This window comes from Coptis chinensis, chromosome 1 (genome assembly GCF_015680905.1).
Source record: "Coptis chinensis isolate HL-2020 chromosome 1, ASM1568090v1, whole genome shotgun sequence".
Taxonomy (NCBI): Eukaryota; Viridiplantae; Streptophyta; class Magnoliopsida; order Ranunculales; family Ranunculaceae; genus Coptis; species Coptis chinensis.
This window is the reverse complement of record NC_141456.1, coordinates 46291155-46309918: the sequence shown is the minus strand read 5'-3', so window position 1 is coordinate 46309918 and position 18764 is coordinate 46291155. Positions and strand designations below refer to the sequence as shown.

Here is an 18764-nt window from a genome sequence, read left to right as displayed (position 1 = left end):
GGCGTGTTTCCGGACAAGCAATACCAAACCCTAAAACAAACAAACACGGCTTTGAGGTAAACGGTAATTCTAGTAACGGAAACTACAATCGTAGGTGACCTAAATGCCATCACCACTCTCGCTTACGGAAGAGTGGTTGATAACAAAGTAACTACGCCGATAGTTACCCCATCACATTACTCCTACACCGACATCGAACTAGATACCGCAATAGAAACTGAGGAGCCTACCACGGTAGAGGTACCCGTTAAATCACAACCAAAGAAACCCGAAAGCCAAGGTTACCGCGACAAGTAGAGCCATATGCGAAATATAGAGCGAAACCACCATTCCTCAAAAATTAGCCATGCTAACCAGGATACAAACTTTGAGGAAATTAGGAACGCGTTTTCAAGAATCTAACGATAAACCTTCCTTTTCTCGAAGCTATTAAAAAGCTACCTAACCACGCTAAGTTTCATAAAGAGTTGTGCACTACTAGGCGTAAAGACCAATATACCTAAAGACGCCTTTTTAACCTGAACGGTTCCCAACTTTATCCAAACTAATGGAATTGTTAAGTACAAGGACCCCGGTCGCCCCATCAAAAATGCACCTTAGGAGATTCCCACACGACGACGCATTTTATTAGACACGGGGCAGTGTTAACTTACTCCCGTATTACTTGTATAAACAAATAGGTCTATAGAAATGCAACCTACAAAAAATAACGCTGCAATTAGCGGATAGGTCAATTAAGTATCCTAAAGGTGTAGTGGAAAAACGTGCTTGTTAAGGTTCGTGATTTCTACTATCCTGGCTGATTTTGTTATCCTCGATACGTAAGTCGCTAATGACTCTCCATCGATCATCTTAGATTTCCCCTTCTTGGCAACCCCAATGCGCTTTATAAATTGTCGCGATGGAAAGATGTCCTTATCTTTTGGCCATCTTTCCATCGAGGTAAATGTTTTAAAATGATGAAACAGCTACGGATTCGATGCGTAGATGGGGAGGTTAGCATGATCGAGAGTTTAGCTCAAGATTATTTTAACAACACGTTTCCTCGAAAACAATATGTACAAATTCCTTTCTTTTGGAACTTCAGATTTTGTAAATGACTCCTACTTAGAGGAAGTCAACACCATCCCGAGTCCACACCAATTGTAGACCGGCCGGTTGCTCCATATATCGATTCACGAAGACTTGCTACCTAAGCAAGTCTTCATTACGCAAGATAAGGACACTTATGAAACATCAACGGACATTCCGGTCCACACCGTCTTAAACCTCTTCCTGAGTTAAAATATATTCAACTTGATCCGGATGGTAGTCACCCGATAATTATATCTTCTCTAACTAAGGATGAAGAGACATGTTTAATAAGGGTGATTAGGAACATCGGTCTCGATTGGTTGGTCCCTTAGCCGACATTAAGGAATTGACCCTAATGTTTGCACTCATCGTATCCATTTGAGGATAACGAGAAGACTTCTCGCCGAACCTCGGCGCCAAACTGAACCCCGCCATGAAAGAGGTGGTTAGGGAAGAAGTCTTGCGATTACTCGATCTTGGGTATTATATACCCAATCTCCGATAGCGAATGGGTAAATCCCATTCATGTAGTTCCTAAGAAATCGGGAGTTACCATGGTATGCAACGGGAAGGGTGACTATGTTGTCACTCAAGGTCCTATGAAATGGAGAATCAGATTGATTACAAACGCTTTAAATGCTATGACACGAAAGGATCACTTTCCTTTACCATTTATAGATCGGATGCTAGAACGCGTCTAGCTAGTCATGCCTTTTATTGTTTTGGATGGCTACTCGCTATTTCCAGATTATTATTGATATTGATGACCAAGAAAAAGACAACCTTCACATGTCCCTTCTAACATATGCCTATAAACGAATGCCTTTTGGCCTTTGTAATGCCCCCTGTACCTTCCAAATGTATGCTTCATATATTTAGTGACATGGTAGAGCTTTTATGGAAGTGTTCATGGATGATTTTTCTATCTATGGAGACTCCTTTACGAATGTTTGTCTAACTCGTCTAAGGTCTTGACACGGTGTGAAGAAAAGAGCCTCGTTTTAAATTGGGAAAAGTGTCAATTCATGGTCAAAAAGGGCATAGTACTTAGGTCATATTGTATCTAGTGATGGCATCAAGTAGATAAAGCCAAACTAGATAAGATAGCGAATTCTACCTAAACCACGGATTGTCGGTGAGATTAGAGCCTTTCTAGGCCATGCGGGGTTTTATAGGCGTTTCATTAAAGATTTTTCAAAAATAGCTAGGCCTTTAACTAACCTCGCTTTTGAAGGATGCAATTTTTTATTTTAATTTTAACTGTAAACAGGCTTTTGAAACCTTAAAAGCCATTTCTAACCATCGCACCTATTATACAGCCTCCCGATTGGTCTAAACCTTTCAACTCATGTGTGATGCTAGTGACTATGCGTTGGTGCGTCTTGGGACGTAAACTAGATAATAAGTCCAATTGTTATTTATTATGCTAGTAAAACATTAAACGATGCTCAACGGAATTATTCAACTACCGAAAAGAATTCTTAGTCATCATTTATGCTATTTTTCATCACCATGGTATCGCGGACATCGTAAATTATTTAGCGGCTGATGTTATGCCTTATAATTGGTCAAGAAATGAACGTAACAAGTTCTTGGCCGAGTCAAGTTATACTACCGGGATGAGCCCTACCTTTTTAAGTATTGTGCGGATCAGATTATTCGTCGCTTGCATTTCCCAAAGGGGAATATAACGGTTCTATCGTTCGCCATGACAAAGAGTGTGGGGCCACTTTAAATGGAATGAAAACAGCCGCTAAAGTTCTTCAATGTGGATTTTATTGGCCTACTTTTTTAAGGATGCCCAAGTGCATTGCAAGACGTGTATTCGCTTGCCAACAACTTGGGCTTAATCACTGGCGTAATATGATGCCATTAAATCCAATCTTGATAGTAGAAATTTTGATGTTTGGGGTATTGATTTCATGGGCCCTTTCCCTGCTTCCCGGTTATATTTATATTCTAGTTGCCGTGGACTACGGTCTAAAATGATAGAGGCCCTAGCTTGCCGTGAAAGCAATGACCATAAGACCGTTGTATTTTTATTAAAGAATATATTTTCTGTCGGTTTGGCATTCCTAAAGCCATCATTAGTGATGGTGGAACACATTTTGCAACAGAGTTGTTGCATCCCTAATGAAAAAGTATGGAGTTACACACAAAGTAGCAACTCCTTATCATCCACAAACTAGCGGCCAAGTAGAAGTTTCTAATAGGGAAATCAAAAAGATTTTAGAAACAACAAGAAACCCCTCGATAGGAAAGACTAGTCAAGCGTCTATCGGATGCCTTATGGGCGATAGAACTGCTTTCAAAACTCCTATAGGTATGTCTCCCTTTAGACTTGTATTTGGGAAACCATGTCATTTGCCCGTTGAATTAGAGCACCGTGGCTCGTGGGCTATAAAAGCCTTAACTACAATATTGATGAGGCGGTGTCAAACGCATTACAATTAAATGAGCTTGAAGAAATCCGTAGCGATTCTTACGATCTCTCGCTAAGGATTATAAAGCTAACATGAAACGGTTCATGATAAGCATATCTTCGCAAAGAGTTTGTGGTCGGACAAAAGGTTTTGCTTTACAACTCCCGCCTACATATTTTCCCGTGGAAACTAAAACCCGTTCCCGGTCCTTTTCTCGATTCAAGTCACCCCTTACGGGGCAATTACCTTGATAAATCCCAAGGACAACATTACCTTTCAAGTTAACGGTCAACGATTAAAACATTTTCACGAACTTTTGTCCCCTGATATAGAGGAAGTCATTTTACAGGACCCTATATATGAGGAATGACCCTTGTCATTGGTGTACTTCCTTTCACTTCCATTTAATGGTAAGTGCACCATTAAGGTAACCGGACCCTCCCTATGGAGTGTGTGGCTGTAAGTACCGGATCCTAAGTCCACGGTTCACATAGTTCACGATTTCCACTCTTGCATGTTTTCTCGGATGTTTGAGTCATGTTTCCCTATGGTGTGAATTATGTCTTTATTTGCTTATTGTTTTTACCAAAAAATAAAATAAAATAAAATAATAATAATAATTGTTTTCATTTTTAGATATAGATATATATCTAAACCCAGAGAACTAGCAATCCAACAAATCTGGGGAATCTGACTTTAAACGACCCATGTTAAAACAAATTTTGTGTTTAAAAATTTGTTTGGGGGTGGGAAATCAGTCTTTCCATCCGGATTGCTCGAACTTTCTATTTGTGTTGCTTAGGTCCATTAGTATAGTTCATTGGGGTTGACGTCATCTAATTTAGTGTTCATTCGTTCGCATAACTTACGTCATGCACGCACTTTGAGGCGTTTTCCACTATCTTATATGTCACCCATGGTTGGAATAGAGTAGTTTATGGATCATTGGATTGGAAATTCTCTCCTGATCATTTCCATATCTCATTCGCAAAAATCGGACCGATAACGAAGTGGGAAATTTAGTTTGAAGTAGCGCTAAAAATCGACGAAAGTCGAAAAATCGAATCTGGCTTGGGCCCAACTCTCACAAGACCTACAGCCCATCCTCCTCCTCAAAAAACTTAATCGCACTTCATCTTCTCAAACCGACTTTCACTAATTAAACCCTAGCAACCAAAAATTCAAAAAATAAATAAATAAAAATAAAAATAGAATACATCAAAATAGAAACACCACCCACCCTTTGTGAAACACCAACACAATCCCCAACCGTTTCCACCAAGAAAACACCCACCAATTCAAGTTTTAAAACCTGCCACCGCACCTACCATAACCACCACCGTTGTGTTTAGTTGGTTTTCATCAAACTTGCATCCACCACCATCTACAAACCCCAAATCGGTTGAAACTTCAATGGCGCTACGACGAAGAATGTTCTTAGAGCACGCGCGTTGAGGCCGACCATTTCGCACCATTTTACGACGCCAATATGATTAAGAGGGATTGAACCGACCGTGGTATTATCGGCGGCAGGAGTTCTATCACTATGATTTGGTAGAACAGTTTTATAAGAAACGAGAATTGGAGGGAAATAGGATTTTCATTAGGATAGCAGGAACGAGGAGGGAAGTAACGAGACAGTTGTTGGCTGAGCTATTAGGAATCACGCCTATAACCAACCTAGATACGACCATTCAGGAATCCCAGTATACTGCAGTTCCTGCTTTGATGAAAGATACGGTCATAGAGGGTGAATACAATACGATATCTCATTGCATTCGCCAGACGACCCTGAGAACCAATCAACTGGCTGTAGCTCAGTGGATTGGTAGGAACGTCCTCGACAAAGACAAAGTCAGCGACATCGGACTTCGATTAATGCGACGTTCTCGGATTTTGCAAACGAATGAGTGTAATTTCTGCATCCTCGATGTAATTTTGAATGTGATTAGAGGAGTGGGAAAGAGCATGGCCTCTTCCCCGTATTGATCACTAAGATTATGCTCTCATTTAGAGCTTCGCCGCTAAATCTGCTCCTATTAAGATCAAATTGCATTCTAATGCAAGTATTTATAAGGAATGCATCCAAGAGACTTGGCCGTTGTCTGCAGAGAATAAAGTTGAGTCGAATAATGAAGGCGAAGATATGACATGGTTGGTTGAGGATAATTTCGATAGTCATACTTCTAATTTAGAACGAATGATAATGTTTAAAGAACCGGTTTCGCGATGCGATTATCGTATCGTGAAGATATCCGACATAGACAAATTGTAATTCGAAATAAGCAAACGAACTTTCAGACGAGAGTTGAAATGCTCGAAAGGGGTCAGGAAGATATCTTGTCTAACTTGGAGATTATCCACCAGAATCACCAAGCCCAATTATCAAGACTCAAGATCGAGATGGAAGCACAGCGCTTGTTCAGGATAGAGATGCTACGACGTATGCCACTCGTGGATGAGTCTGTCTCAGTTGAGTCTGAGAGGCATGAGCGTCATCGCCGCAGGCCAGATGGCTCAAGCCATTCTTCACCACAGAACCAGTCTCCATCTCGGGGACCATCTTCTTCCTGCGCCTAGGTGTTCACCATCAGTTGTGTCCTGTTATTTCATTGTTTTTATTGTTTTGTTAGTGGAATTTTATTTCAGTAGTTAGATTTAAATATTAAGTTGTTTGTTTTAGATTGCTTGGATTTCATATTATTTTAATATAATTTATTTTGATCATCTTTCGTAAGGATATCTTGGAGTCAAAGTTGAAAATTAGGCCGATATCGGCATATCTATGATTTTTTGTAGTGGTAGCATGATATGTAGGAGAGTTTAGAAGTTACTATTCTAAACCAAGTTTAAAAGATACCAGGGTTGTTAGGAAATCAAAACTATGGTTAGTTTCCGTTTTCGGGTTTGGCAGTTTTCTATTTCCGGAAATTGCCTTAAAACAATTTGGCAACTTGCCGATTCGTTTTGGAAACCCAGAACCTATTTAAACTTTCATCATTCTACACTCACAACCCACACTACACCCCACAATCATCTCTCACCTTTCACTCCAAGCTTTTTCAGCTTGTTTTTCTTGTAAACTCGTTTTGAACTTCTGGCGCTTACGAGAAGGCCTTCGCGCTTTACACTTTTGTCGAAATTTTGTTCATAAGCGCCAGCGCAACAAAAGCGACTTCGCCCTAAAAACAACAGAAAATCGAAAAAACTCAAGAAGCCGCGCCCAGCAGAAGCGACCAGCGCCAAAACACCGTAATTCCAAAACCTACGAAGCGCGACCCACGCCCTTCTCTGGCGCTCCCCAGCCCTCCTCCCGTTAGCACAGGGAAATTTCGATTTTCTGGGTTTCTTCGAGGTTTTGCGCAGCTGTTCTACGAGTACTTTTGAGATGACACCTCCTATAGTGATTCCCCGAACAGTCATTTGAAGACTTGATGGGAACCGATACCTATGAAGCATCGTTCGCGGAAATCGATGCGATTAGGATAAGCGGCATCTTACGGTGAGTGATGACGATTCTTTTTCACCTAAGCTAACTGAATTCTTCTATAATAATATTACTTTTATTGTACCCAAGAAGAACAAAAAAATTTTCCTTGCTATTGATGGCACGACTATGGAATTCGGTAAGCAATTGATAGCTTTGGTTTCGGGTTGCCATTACCTGACCCTATGCACACGCGTGGGGGATATATGACGATAACTCATACCTATATGAATATGCCTATTTCCATGAGTATTATGGGGAGGGTGTTTATATCATGGACCAAGACCAATATAACATCGCATACGAAAGTAGCCTATCACTGCATGTAGGCACAACCATGTTGTTCATCATGATGAACATTCTAGGGGAACGGCAGGTTTTACTTCGCCAATAATACCTGGTGGCGTTTTCCTTGCTTTAGCCGAGGGACGTCGTCGGTATGACATTCCCGAAGTTTTAGTTGCTACTACGAGGCGAGGCCATACCTTGAGGCATAAGTACCTTCTTATGCCCTGTCTTGGTTTGCCGCATTATCTTGGCGCTTGCCTACCCATATTCTATACATTACACATATTAGGAAAGGGTCGAAATCATGAGACCCACCAATCGTGTGGTAAGATCATTCCGAGCCATGACTTGGCGGGATGGCAGGTGCAACCACATTTGGTTGCCCCCACACCCCATCGGACCAAATAACACTAGAGAGGTTAGCACTAGTTGATGATACACCCACGGAAGGCGTGGCAAGTTGTTATGGCATGGCGGATCGCGAAAAGAACCTCATATAGAAGAGGAGGATGGCGAGTAGATCTTTGGGGTGCAGGTAAGTTTTAGTTAAGTTAATTAATGCTTAAGTCCCAAGCAATTTCATTACGTTAACCCCATAATGGGTGGAACTCTTATAGAGTTAAGGTCGGGTTTTTATATTACTATATTTGTATGTTTTAACCTTGTTTTGCGGATGTTCCCGAATTTCACGCTTCAATGGTATTTTTCCTACCCTCTTTATTTAAATGCTTTGAGGACAAAGTATGCTTCTTGTTTGGGGTAGAAACACGTGTAATTAAGGCATCTGATAGGATATAGATATGTATAATATGCATATTGTTTTCAAGCTAAAAATTTCAAAAATATAAATAAATAAGTTTATGCTATACACTTAGGAATATTTGTATTGTTTTCTTTCTATATGCTCTTAACAATCTAGAAGTCTCAATGTAGCTTTTGCATCGAATAATTGTTAGAAACTTAGGTTAATATGTAGGTAATAATCTTTGCATCTATCTATAAATATATTACATGAGTATCTATGATTGTTATGATAAGTTTCTCAAATCTAGGCTAGAGTACTTATTCTACAAATCCTGTGAGAATATAGCCTAAAACCTTATATGAAGCCGAAACATTTGAGAAATGACACAAGGGAGAAGTAAAATCCGGATAGAGAAATCACACGCGTCCACTTGCTTGATCACTATGCCAGATCCTAAGCGAGAATTTAGGCCCTCTTTGGATCGATATAGCCGAAATTCAAACCTATGAATTATTTTCCTAATTAAGTCCCTCAGAGCCTTTCTTTAGCCTCCCATAAACCACAATTCCTTTACCCTGTTACAAAAACAAAACAAAATAAATAATTCAACTTACCCAATCTAGAATAAGTCCTGAGAATAGAATGAGTGAAGAAAAGAGAAGAGAAAACCCGTGTAAACAAAAATTAGTTAGTTGCTTTTAAAAGAAAAGAAGTTTCCATCCAAGGAAAAGAAAAAAAATAGAAATAAATAAAAACTCCAAAAATAGAATAAAAGGAAGTCAAAAGCCAAAGAAAATAAAAAAAGAAAAATATGGCTAAGGATGGAAACAAAGTATAGAAGCAAAAAGGAAATAACAAGGTTTTCTCTAAGTTACATAATATGAAGACTCTATTATCTCGGACTTGTCCTTTTGAATATCCATTTCCTTCCTTCTTAACCCATCTCCTAATCCCCTTGATACCTAATAAAGACCTCTAGCTCAATTAGGAATAGGTTAGTGTGATAGTAAGTGGCAGATGTGTTTGATCGACTCCGGCTTCCTTGTTGTCATTGAGATTGTAAGGTAAAGTGTGCCCACTGCAATCGGAGCAAAAAGTGGAAAAAATCAGAGTGGTTTTGTCTTGACATTTATGTGAGGACCTACTTAAGGACGCTTATTCGAAGTTTTCAAACGGACTGCTATTACATTTCATAAGTATTACTCATTGTTATATGTTTATTTTAGATGATTGATTATTATGCATATATTAGCTTAGGGTTCTGACTGGGTTATTCTTATGTATTTGCTAGTGAGATGTATAGATAGTTGAGACATGAATGAGAAAACAATAGTTTTATTTCTTAGTCGTTGTAGTATAGATGAAGTTTGTGAGTACCTTCACTGGAAAACTCTCACGAGGCTATAACTCGTCTACTAGGGAATTCCTAGTGGTTTAAGGCCTTGTTGCATATGGTCAATGCAATCGCACTCAGCGAAACGAGAGTAGTTAGAACTCCATTTTTGGTCATTTATTCTAATTTCTCATCTTTGCTTGAGGACAAGCAAAATGTCGTTTGGGGGTTTGATAAGAGCCCAAAACTGTAGTTTTAACCCTTAATAATCATCTTGTTAGACCAATTATGTGAATAATAAGTAAGAGTTAATACTGATTACGTGTTTTATGCATTTCAGGGCTTCAAAGTCCATTATGTGCGAAATGTGCCACTTTAGCGAGATAAAGGAGCAAACAGTCGGTGAGAACTTCCGAATGCCATATCTTTGGACTCAGACCTCGGAATTGGGCCTACCTTATGTCAAAACGACCGGCTCGGAAAGAGCTTTCCAATGGTCCAAGCCTTGACCCAATCAGAGGAGCAGAAGTGGACGAAAAGTCTGTGGAAGCCAACTGCAGCTGAAGAGGCCTTTTTGGACTGGAAGAATTGGGTTTTGGGCCTGATTCTCTGGCCCAAAACATGGCTCCAAGCCCATGCACGATTTTTGGATATGAATGTATAAAAACAAAAGCTTAGCTCTTTGTTAATGGTAGCTAGTTAGACCTAAAGTAATATATAGAATTCTAGATCTAGTTTTATTAATTAATTAAGTTTTAGTTCCATTTCAATTCCTGTTTTAGATTAAATCTTTGAATGATTGTTCTTGATTGATTAGATAAATAAAATAGTTAGTTGTCAATTTCGAATTTTGTCATTTCCATTCTAGATCTCATTTAAATTCTTGTTCTTATTCCATTCCAGTCATTAAATTAGATTCATTATTGTTTAATTAAGTAAATCTCAATTTCTTACATTATGTTTAGTTTAGATTCAATGGGAATTGTTAGTTTGATGACTCAAGGCTAAACCTCCATTAGAGGGGTTGATGAAGCCTTGATGAAAACTTAGTGGTTAGTATAGAATTGGTAGTAGAATCTATTCCACTCTAGAAGGTCGTGTTTAAGCCATGAGAATGGGTGGGCGACCTCACATGCTAGTTAGTATCCGGTAGGAATGCCATGAACACTAGGGATTAGACTTCGAAATTCTTGCCGTGAAAACGTAAGAATCGAGATCACGACAATCTATACTAGGTTATTAAGTTGGATTCGAGGTGGATTTAATTCCCCTCTATTTCTTTATCTAGAGTCAAACAATCGTTATTTCCATAGCATTAAGTAGCTTAAATTAAATTAATCAATTTCATATTGCATCGTAGTATAATCCCCTCAAGTAAAACTCTCATAGACTTAAGACCGACTAATTAGATTAGAAAACAATTCCGTGCTAGGGAACTAGGAGTGGAACGAACTTCCTACTCCACTTAGTGCAATTCGCATTGAGAGTAGAAGCTTTGATAATTGAGTGTAAAAGGATAGTTTTAGTTTACTTACGTTGTGAATTCATCGTTCATTTTGTAGGTAAACTACTCATTTTATAGTTATCAATCGTAAAAGAAGAAAATCAAAAAAATTCTTGTTCTAGATCCACAGACGGTGCCAATGTGATTGCCAAGAACACTTACTTCTAATTAATGTTCTTATTTCACACAATTCATGATGAAAATATGAATGAAAGATTTACAAGAATTGAAGAAAAGCGATGTGTTTATTGATTGATGACAAACTTCTTTACAATTTCTCTCTAGTTCTCTCTTTCTCTCTCCTATTTTTATAATTTTTGTAGTCTGAATCGAATGAATCCTTTTTTCCTTTTTCCAGTCTTTATATAACCCTCTCAATTAGCCTTGACCCAATCTGCTTGTTGACACCTGTCCCTTGTCTTTCTTCCTCGTTTTCCGTCTTCTACCTACAACACAATTTAAATACCCACGAGATCTACCGAGATATTGGCCTTTATCTCGAGTTTTAAAATACTGAAATGAGCACATTTATAGGTACGATATTTGCCCACTACAATAACCATCCTCATTCTTAGGGCAGAAACAAATCAGTCCATTAACTGAACCCATAACTTCGTAACAATTAATAGTACTGCATGTAGTAAAACTTTCTTTAAATTCTTTAAACTCAATTTGATACATTGTTGCTGACGTGTCGAAATTATTGAAACATTCGTTATCTATCAAGTGGAATTTCTTGTACCATCCGCGAAATAGTACACATGGAGAGTTGTTAGTTTGGATGGACTTGGTGAAATGAATTTGGGCGAAATGTGGGTTAAGGATTAAAGCATACCAAGTTTTGGACACCCATTTGCATGCAGAGATTGCTTTGAGTGGTAATCTTGATATAATGTCCAAAAAGATGTCGTTTGGTAGCTTTGAAAATCCATCTAAGAAAACTCTTTTTTTCTCCCGAATATCACGCATCTTTTTTTTTTCTCTGATGCGTAGTATTTTGTTTTGGTAATTCTGTCAAGAGTAGTTTTGGGTTCTATGAAAATTGATTTGTAAGTCAACAGTCAAGCCATCTGGATTTTTGGTACGTCCCAAAAGCCCAAGCCCAAATTTGTGATACAACCAGTGTTCTAAAAAACACTAGGCGGTGGGAGAGCGCCTAGCGCCTCGGCCTTCTAGGCAGTGTCTAGACGGGAAAGGCGGTTTTTTTCCTAATATATATAGTAATACACACCTATATTACAAGAAATGTAGAAAATCATTTATCATAACTCAAAAAATAAGCACAAACAAAGATACTTATTACAAACATGCGTAATAGTTGAAGAATATCGACTTCATATAAAAACATACTCTTTGTTATAGTAATATATAATTTACATTAGACTTTAGCTTTTTAAACTCATTCAAATCTTAAGCTTACACGGGTCTTTAATTTTCGACATTTAATCATTCCAATAAAAAAAAAAGCCTAGACCGCCTAATCAGTCCGCCTTGACCCACCTAGTCAGTCCACCAATTTTTATTTTTTAAACGATTTGGGTCTAGGCGAGTCGGTTGGGCACCACCTAGTGCCTAGAGACCACCTAGACCGATTTTTAGAACAATGAATACAACTTGCGCTGTGAGTCATTTGTGTATGATCACCAGTCTCGACACCATGGAGAACATCATACCTCAACAGTGCCAAAAGAGGCATGTCATACCATCAATTAATTTTCTGTATAACAAACAACTCATGCTTAATTTTCTACATTTGGAGGTTGTAAGTCGTAACCAATTTGCAAATATAACCTTCTCAGTAAACAATGAATCCACCTGACCTTAGTTTCAACAATCTAAGACATGTCATACAACCATCTGTTATTCCTGTAAATAACTTTATTTAATTTGAATCTACATATCTCACATTATTTGTTGAGATCCGTGAAAAATGGAGCCACGCGCCCATGCCTATCCAACCTCAGAAATACTTTTCTTGGGTATAAATTCATGCACTTATTCGACAGTTAAAAAGGGGGAGAAGGCACTCGAGCATCAAATAGACAGCGAAATTTATTGACACTGCCACCGAGTGCTAGCAATGCCTAGTTAAATAAACAGAAGTCCAGGAATTACTCAATTCAAGATCAAGAGGAAGCTACAATCTGAAGCAAACAAAATAACTACTAGGCGCTAGATCAACATAAACAAAGCCAACAGTTAACTTCCAGCTAAAGACTTGAATTATTAGGAAATAACAAAGAAACTTTCACATATAAGCAGATTACCACCACAAATCCCCCTCCCTTATAAGGTCACCAAAAGAAGGTCTCCTGCCCAAAATCAACTATAAGTCTATAAATACCCAAGAGAATGCTATCTCAAAGAAGCAAATGCACAGTAGTAAAAGTTGATGACGGCATGAAAAGATATAGTGTTACGTTAAAAGAAGGAATATCCATGGAAATGAGTACAACAGATGCTATTAACTCTATGGTGGCAGAAATACAGGCACAAACTTTCAAAGTCATCACACACAAGAATAAAATGTTATATGCCATACGAATGGTCCACACAACATATCAAGATTTACTATGACAATTTTATGTCAACCAACATATTCCAATTCAAGTTGTGAATGCAAAAATAACAAGGCAATTTCTTAGATCCTGGTCAAATGGTATACAGCCAAAACGTCACAACATTAGAAAAATAACAACTGAAGACAAACTCAGATATGACATTTGCAGACATGCTTCTGAACACAGACCTAGATAGGATTTCCATGCAGCAATTCCCATCCTTTATCCGTAATTCTTATATCCCTTTTGAAAATGAAAAAGCACCAGATAAGTATGAAAGGTCAAGTAAATTGAGAAGTCAAATAAATGAGGCTGGGAAATATCATCGAAATTCCATGACTTGAAAGCAATTTACAAGTAACAAGTGAGAAATATAGGGAAAAGAATGATTGTATTATCAATTGCAGTAGCGAACTAAAAAACTTAAATGTCAATTCAGATTTGATATTGAGGACTGATATTTAAAACTATTACAGTTAAAATGGCAATAACTGAATATAACTACATGACTTAATTTTAGAGAGAGAAATATTTGCAATCTAAGACATCTTCATCGGCTCATCCAAGCGCATATCAATACTAAAATGTCCAGCAAAAGAATTTCCTTCAAAATTTGCAAATGTTCAACCCCTGAGTATCTATCTCAACCTCATTCCCATTTTACTATGAATTCCTCGAGTTCAAACTCATCCAAGGCAATATCAAGGCAAAAATGTCCAGCAAAAGAATGTCCTTCAAACTTTACAAATGTTCAACCCCAGAGTATTATCTCGACCTAATTCCCATTTTTCTATGAATTCCTCAAGTTCAAACTCATCCAAGGGTATATCAAGATTAAAACATCCAGAAAAAGAATGGCTTTCAAAATTTGTGCTGTCTAACCTTCGTTTCTAATAGTCCCAAAATACAAATCTTCTTCTCAATTCTCAACTTATTGATTTCCTTTGCTCGCAAGATATCATTAATTCCCCGGACATTCCAAATAGTAATTGGAGCTATCATCTTTAATATTTGCTTTTGTTTTTCGACCCCTTGGGTCTGCCTCTCTTCTTCTTGCTCGATTGCCCATCAAAAGTGTCCCCTTTCTGCTTAGTTTTGCTGCCTTATAGAGCAACATGTTCATCTAGGTGCATTTGTAGTTGTAGCATGGCATTTGGAACTTGAGACTCCACATTCTCATATGTAGTACTTGATCATGAAAATATTCAATTAATTTCCTGAATAGAGATCTCATCATCAGACATTACCCTTTTAGTAACATGCTCTCATTCATCAAAGGCAACTATATCATGTGAGCTTAGAGCCATCTGTATAGGATCCACTAGAATAGGTTGTTCCTGAAACAAAACAATTTCATTTCCACTCTCCAATAAGTCCAAATCATTAAGTATAGCAAATCTTGAACCAATAGTTTCTGCAGTATTATCACTATAGACTACCACTTGATGATCATTTGGTTGCATCTTTACTTCAAAATCTTGTTGTACATCATTTGCATGTGTCCCTTCATTGTTTTCAGTACCATTCACTTGTACAAAACCATTTGTGTTATCTCGGATAGTCACTCCATTAACATCTCTGTTACAACTCGTTCTAGCACCTTCAGACAACTGTGAGTTCACTATGTTGGTTTTCCGAACCCAAATTCTCCTAGTTGTATATTCACCAGGACCATTCCCATTATAGGTGACAGTGTTGTTACCTTTGTCAACTCCAAAATCTCTTTGAATAGCAGTGTTTCTCCTCTGTTGAACTCCACTAACTTCAGTTCCATTAACAGATGCAGGAGTAGAAGTTGTCCTTGGTTGAGGATGTTGTGGATTGCTCAGACACCTCTCCATAGAATGCCCAAAAATGTTACAAGATGCACAAAGTTATTTTGGGTACCCATAGATATTCAAAGGAGATTCTTTTGACATCTCTTGGGCTCATTTTGATATCAAAGAAATCAGGCATTATGTCACTAGCCTTAATCTCAACACTAGCTTACTCTGGCAAAATCAAGTTGTCTTCTTTCTTTTATGGCTCAGTCCTGACTAACTGGTTTCCCAACCTTGCTTGCCAGGAATCCTAGACTTTGATCCGTCCATAAAACTTTTGGCACATTGTGAATTTTGACCCAAATTGGTATGGTGCTCAAGGATGTTTTCTGCATCTCCACTCATTGAGTCTAGGGACTAATTATAAAACATCTGCCTCCAATGAAAATTGATCCCTCATCAATAACTGATTGTCTATTCTCTTCATTAGCAAACTTGAAATAAAAAATCTCACGATCTGCCATCATCTCAAAAGAACCTTTAGTTCTCCATTTTTGTTGCAACAAAGATTTCACATAAGGAAAAGAAAGTCTTTGTTCTATGAAGAATCCAACCACATATTCTCTCCAAACTGTCTCACCTCTCCTTATAAGGTCCAAAGGAACCTCGGTAACACCTTCCACTTCATGGTGAGTGAACTGAAGCAGAGAAGCAGGAACATTGGAAGCTCGTCTTTGAGAGAAAAGAGAGCTCTAAGAAGAAGGCTGAGAAACCAACGGTTTAGATGGTAGGGGGCTTGTGGAAGGTGTGGGGGGAAGTTAGCACTCGGTTGCTCAACAAGGTAGCTTGTGGAGAAGTCATAGATGTGTGAGTTCCAGAAGTCGAAGACATGTTTATTACCTAAACAGGAACAAAACAAAAGAGATTTAGATAAAAGAACCACTTACCTACTAAAAACTAGAAAACTGCAAGCAGTGGGGGTGTGAGCGGAGGGTGGAGAAGAGAGAGGGAGAGATGGGTTTGTGGGTGGGGAGAGAGAGAGAGAGTTGGGTTTGGTTGAGAAGGAGGGGTTGAGCAAGTGAAGAAGGAGAGAGAGAGAGAGAGAGAGAGAGAGAGAGAGAGAGAGAGAGAGAGAGGTTTGTTACTTGTTGGAAACCCAAACCAAGAGTTCGCTCCCGCTCACTGAAGGAAGGAGGAAGTGGGAGTGAGCGGAGAGTGAAGGAGGGAGAGAGAAAATGGTGGAGAGAGGGAGGGAAGGGGAAAGATTGAGAACACACAGATGGAAACCTGCCAAATTACATTTTGGGCTACGTACCCCCACCCTTCCCACTCATGATTACCAAACATGGTAATATCTTGGCACACAGGATCAAGAGACAAAATTAGCTTAAGTCACACCCTGTCGCCCTCTCAGTAGTGTCCCTATTTTCTTAGTCACCCTCTCAGTGCCCCATTTTTTAATCTCTGTTCTGGGCCTTCATTATGTGGCTCAAAGTAACAATAACTATCCAATTGATGCTATGTGGATTTCACATAAAGCTATTTTGTTTGTGTTCTTTGTCCATATATGGTGACCCTATTTAGTTTATTCACTCCTAATGAGAAAAAATAATGCTTCTTTAGCTTAAAGTTGGGATGGAAAGTACTAAAGTGGCCTGCAAACAGGCTGGTGAGCAAATGATTGAATGAAGCTATGTATGAATGTGGATCTTCAGTTGAGAATGAGAATTCGAAGTTGTTAAGTGGGTATCAGCAACCCACCTCAAGTTTAGAGTGCATAAGCAACTTTTGCAATGAGAATAGCTCCCCTTGATTACGTATTACCAAGATTATTATTGTGTTTTTTATTGTTAGATTATTCTTATTCTTAGTGTGATTTATTTTCTTTGATTTAGTTCTGGAGGGGCTGTTATAATCTCATAGGCACATGATAGATGAAAGCAAGCCATCCAAAGAGATCTCAAGTATTGTTTTATTTATGGTGGATGTTTTGATGCTTTCAATGATTCTTTCAAATAACAGAGCACCGTCTTGGTTGGCATTGTAGTTGTACAGTCTAGAGGTTGGTATGCCATGTCAATGACATAATAGTGATCGGTATTACTCTTCCTGCAAATTAACATACATTCTCTATACATACGGTTTTCAAGAGAAGGCACACATCTGGCATAGTCATCTTCACAAGAAAAAGATCAACAAATTGTCTATCGCTTTATCAACCTTTGCTACAAATCTCCTAAGTCACTTCATCACCGCAAATCTCCTATTTCAGTAATATTACATCTTTCGTTAATATATATAGGTAGGATGAAAAGTTTTATGGGTGTATGTGCATCTGTGTATGTTGTGTTATTGAGAATATCTATTTTGAGGTGACTTAATTTTTTTTTTTTTTCTAAGTTAGCAAGTATATTGATATGAAAATGTTACAAAAGTTTGTCTTAATTGGGATTATATTTCCCAACTAACCTCAATCAAATATGTAATACATGACATCTGGAGATTCCCACCTAGTGAGCCATTGAGGCTTTCCTAGAAAAACAACATGTTCTTGTGGTGTTAGGTTTAAGTTATGCCTTGCAGCTTGGTCTGTTGCAAAGTTCACTTCACGCCATGTACTTGAAACCAATATATACATAATCTAACTTCTTTTTTACTAGTTCCCATCGTAGTCTAATCTCACATGGCAACTCTGAAGTCCCAAATGCTGTGACTGCAACTTTAGAATCCGATTATCTATCCGTATTCTTTCCCATCTCTTGTTTATCGCTAGTTCAACACTTTCTACTATAGCCATTACTTCAGCAAAATGTTCAATTCATCACTTTCTATTATAGCCATTACTTAAGCAAAATAGCTAGTACTCTCACCTAAGTTTTTACATAGAAGTGATAGAACTGGTAAAACCTCGCAATCACTATTTCTGAAGACTGACCCATAACCCGTAGCTCCTGGATTATCTTGTGATGTTCCATCAGTGTTAATCTTGATTATTTCTTTGTGTGGTAGTTCCCATATGCAATCTCAAATTTTTGGTGCGCGTGGGAGCTTGGGAGATAGTCCCCATCTTTGAAGAAGTGCATTGTCAGAAGGTTTAGAGGTTCCTTTAGACAGTGTGTAAGCATAGTGCACTTTGCTTCTTGGTTGATCATCTACATTGCTTCCTTGATATTTTTAAATCCTTTCTGACTCTTGAACATATCAGACAACCAATCCCATATATATTTCCTTTGAAAATCTGCACTCCCAAAGAACATGAAATAAGTGTTCTTCACTGTGACAACCCAAGTAGGCAAACTGAAACCCTTTCCCTTTTAGACAAATTTCTGTAGTTGCACAACCTTGTAAGAACTTCCATGTTGTTCCCATTATTTTTGGATTTACATAATCATTCCAAATGTAAGTACTTCACCACACCTTCAAAGATTTTGCTCTAAGTTCCTCATGAGAAGACTTAACTGAGAATTTGCCCTTCTAATCTGGTAGCCATACTCTGTGGTCTGCAGCTACAGAGTTGATCTTGGGCAAATGCGACATACCTACCTCTTGTAGAATCTCTAGCAATTGCTCAGGCCTCACATTTCACTCA

At 38.3% G+C, this 18764-nt stretch overlaps 1 long non-coding RNA gene across 1 annotated transcript in view; it reads right to left on the bottom strand.

Moving 5' to 3' along the window:
* LOC147524289 (uncharacterized) overlaps window positions 1–11874 on the bottom strand; it is a 36492-nt gene extending 24618 nt beyond the window's left edge. The window contains exon 1 of the long non-coding RNA XR_015196926.1: window positions 11409–11874. This is a non-coding gene — a long non-coding RNA (uncharacterized LOC147524289). The remainder of the gene's footprint in view (window positions 1–11408) is intronic.
* Window positions 11875–18764: the final 6890 nt, after the last annotated feature.